Here is a 3,888-nt window from a genome sequence, read left to right on the forward strand (position 1 = left end):
AACTCGGCAATTCATTCATAATGACGATGAAGAGTAAAGGGCCCAAATGGCTGCCTTGCGGTACACCAGAATTTACTCGGAACGGCTTAGATCTCGATTTATTAACCTTAACGTACTGAATCCGGTTTTCCAAATATGTTCGCAGCCAACAAAGTACTGATCCTTCAATGCCATGCTTTCCCAAGACAGACAATATGGCGTTAGTGTTAATTACATCGAATGCTTTTGACATATCCGTATAAATTGCATCCACTTGCAGACCGTCCATCATCCATTGCGTTGTCCTCGACACAAATTCTGCCAAATTGGTCGTTGTAGATCGTTTTTTCATGAAACCATGCTGCTGAACTGAAATCCTGGGTTCAATCCACGCATAGAGTCGATTGTATACAAGGCTTTCGAACATTTTTGGTATTGCCGATAAAATAGCTATTCCTCGATAATTCTCAAGATAATTCTCCACTGCTTGCTTGGAACGCTTTTTATGGACTGGTACAATATGCGATATTTTCCACAGAATTGGGAAGTTGCCGCAACGTAAAGACAGGTTGAACAGACTACTTAAAGGTACTGCAAATGCATCAACATACTTCTTGACCGAAAAATTCGAAATACCGTCAGGACCGGTGCTTTTGGAGATGTCCAACTGTTCTATTTTTTGACGCACTTCGGCAAGAGTTAAAGAAAACTCCGGAACCTTTCATTACATGTGTTGATTTCGTGTGCCTCAATCTGATTACATTCTGAATAAACAGCATTGAAAAATCAGCGAACAGCTCAGTTGCTTGTTCAGAGCAGTCAGCTTTTTTGAATGGTACATCACATTTACTGGTATTCCTGTGTCACGTCGCTTCTTCCGTACATAGTTCCAAAATAGTTTTGGATTTCCCTGAATATTCAGTTGTAGTTCGTGCATATACGCTTTATACTGCGATCGCTGCTTATTTTTAAATTCACTTCTAGCTTGCCTATACATGCATTCGTCATGATGAGATTTACTTTTTCGAAATTTGTTGTAGAGCTTCTTCTTAGTCTTCATTAGCTGTATTGTATCGAAATCAAACCATTCTGGGTACCTAGCACTTCCTGGCTTATTACTAATAATGCGACAGTGCTTCGAAAAAATTTCATATACGATAGCGTAAAATGCCAGTACGTTAAAATCAACAGCGTTACTCACATGATGAAAATCACTACCTAATAAATCAAACATCTCGAAGCAGCACAGGAAGCTTACCATGGAATCGATCATAGGTTTCATTATTTGTGAGTCGAAGCAATAATTCTCAATGAAAATGTCACTCCATTCTACGGCTAATAGCTCTTGCATGACAGCAGTGTGATCACACCGCTGCAAGTCCAGTCGCGTGCGTGTTGGCTGATCGATTGTTGAGTCCTCGTCGTAAATGAGCTTGTTGTAGTTAACGGTGAGCATCATCGCATTGTGGTGCGTTTCATTTTGAACTAAAGGTTCACACAGCTCAGTTTGAACGCACTCCTCGTCGTTAGTGAAAATAAGATCGAGAAAGCGATTGTTTTGATTCGGTATTCCACACACTTGCAGCAAACCACTGGAAGACATTTCGTCAACAGTGATGGATTCCTCCGGTGTGCGAACTTGTAGAGGTAAGAGATGAAGATCATTTTCATTTTCACGGTACCAAGTAGTGTTTTTCAAATTGAAATCGCCAACAACGATGAATTTGCTTTCAGGACTCGCTACTTCAACCATGCTGCGAACGCTCTCGGTATACGATCTATACCGTGCCAGGCTTGCGTCGGGAGGTAAGTAAATACAGCACAAAAATAAATCAATATCTCCAATTGATATTTTCACTGTGGCTTCTTCATTGCAGATTGATTCTTTGACGATGGAGCTAGCGAGCGAGGCTTTCACGGCAATAAGAACACCGCCGCCAGAGGATTTATCGGCATTGGACAATGTACGATCGCAACGGTATGTAACGTATGATTCATGAAATATCATTTGATTCGTAATTAAGAGATCCAAATTGGTTTCACAGAAAACATAAATATCATAGTCATGTTCGAGGGACGACAAGAACACTGACTGCAATCGATTAGCACCGCGGATGCTGTTCATGTTTTGGTAATAGATACGCAACTCTTCATAGGAGCGAGTCTGATTTGCTTATATGAAGCATCTTCAATCCACTAAACTTTTTAATCTTACTGTTCTACAAAATGAGCCAATTGTGAAATATTGCACATTTTTCCTTAGTAAGAGAGGGGCGCAAAAAAAGAATTCGCCAAGGGCGCCGGGAGTCCACGCTACGGCTCTGCACCCGGGCCACCGAGATCGCCTCCTCGATAGCGCACAGCTGGCGGTCGATACTTTCCGGCGCTGCCAGTTCACTCGATGATAGTTTCACCTTGTTAACTCGTGCCGATTCACTAAAGTTCCAATTGCCGCCATCACCGGATAGTGGCCCGAGCTAAGCTCTTGGAAGACTACCGGCTGGGAGACGTGATCGTGCATGTTCGTGATGAAGATATCGAGCGTAGCATGGGCCCGAACCGTTTCAACCGGGTAGTTCGTCGTTAGACCAGACGACGATGTTTCCTCACGATTGGTGCTTTGCGTTCAGGTCTCCGGCGATGATTAACTGCCCCTGCCGCCGAGTGAGCTTGACTATATCCCTTCGTAGCTCGGCCAACGTGCCATCGTCGACTTTGGCTTGTGTGGGACAGTAAGCCACGATGAGAGTGACGACTCCGACGGAAGTGGTGACTTCCACTCCAACGGCATCGATGAATTTGAGCTTGAAGTCCGGCAGCAGGCGGCATGCGATGTTGCTTCGCAAGGCGACTGCCACTCCTCCCCCTCTGGAGCTTGTTCGATCGAACCTCACCAACCTAAAACCCGGAATTGTTGCACTTACCTCGGGCTTCAGGTGGGTTTCGGTGATGAAAGCCGCGTCAATCTCCTTCTTCTGAAGGAAATCGCTGAGCTCGATGATTTTGCTCTTTAGTGAGCAAGCGTTCCAATTGACTAGACCCACCCTAGCAGCCAGTCGAAGCGAGTATTGCAACCGCGTAGTCGCGTTGCCAGTTGGGTGAAAATCGGAACTAGCTGCTCCGATGTGTAGAGCGGTGGGTCGCCCTCAGCCGGAAGGGGCTTATTATCCTGACGACGGAATCCAGGGGGAGGAAGCGGGGGCCATTCGCTGGTGGATGGTGTTGAACTGATGCTGCAGCAGCCGCCAGCCGTTTGTGTGGCTGCAAAGGTGGAAGAATTGGTATCGCTCGCCGGGGAGCCGGGATGGCCGGAAAGATCACCTCGTTGAGAGCAGGAACTCGGTTTTTTTTTCGGCAGGGACCTGGTAGAGGCTTTCTTCCTGATTCCCAAAAACGCCGCCCGCTTTGGACAGTCCTTGGTTGTAGCTCGATGCTTGTCGCCACAGTTGGCGCATTTGGGATCAGCAACCTCCATCTTGTCGCACTCATCGGTCGGATGGAGCTCGCCACATTTGTTGCAGCGCGGCTTCATGCGGCAGTTCCTGGTGCCGTGCCCGAAATTGAAGCAGTTGGTGCACTGCGTGACGTCGCGGTGCACTGGCCATTTTGCATTCGTATGTCATGAGGCTAACACGATGATAATTTTATGCCCAGGGAAGTCGAGACAATTTCCAATCCTGCCTAGACCGGCACCGGGAATCGAACCCAGCCACCCTCAACATGGTCTTGCTTTGTAGCCGTGCGTCTTACCACACGGCTAAGGAGGGCCAATGCCTAGCGATTATAATTTGCACTTTGAAGAAGTAACAGAAGAAAAAGAAGAAGAAGTAGGGGAAGAACAGACCCTGGTTATGTACAAAAGCACTAGCATCGTGAAACTATCTTAAATCTACAAGGGTCAGATGGACC

General features: G+C 46.3%; 1 long non-coding RNA gene across 1 annotated transcript; it reads left to right on the forward strand.

Moving 5' to 3' along the window:
* Nucleotides 1-1,335: 1,335 nt before the first annotated feature.
* On the forward strand, nt 1,336-2,150 carry LOC134210980 (uncharacterized). Its single transcript, XR_009978900.1, has 4 exons — nt 1,336-1,626; nt 1,714-1,785; nt 1,857-1,957; nt 2,025-2,150. It is a non-coding gene; the product is annotated as an uncharacterized LOC134210980 (long non-coding RNA).
* Nucleotides 2,151-3,888: the final 1,738 nt, after the last annotated feature.

This window comes from Armigeres subalbatus, chromosome 1 (genome assembly GCF_024139115.2).
Source record: "Armigeres subalbatus isolate Guangzhou_Male chromosome 1, GZ_Asu_2, whole genome shotgun sequence".
Classification (NCBI taxonomy): Eukaryota; Metazoa; Arthropoda; class Insecta; order Diptera; family Culicidae; genus Armigeres; species Armigeres subalbatus.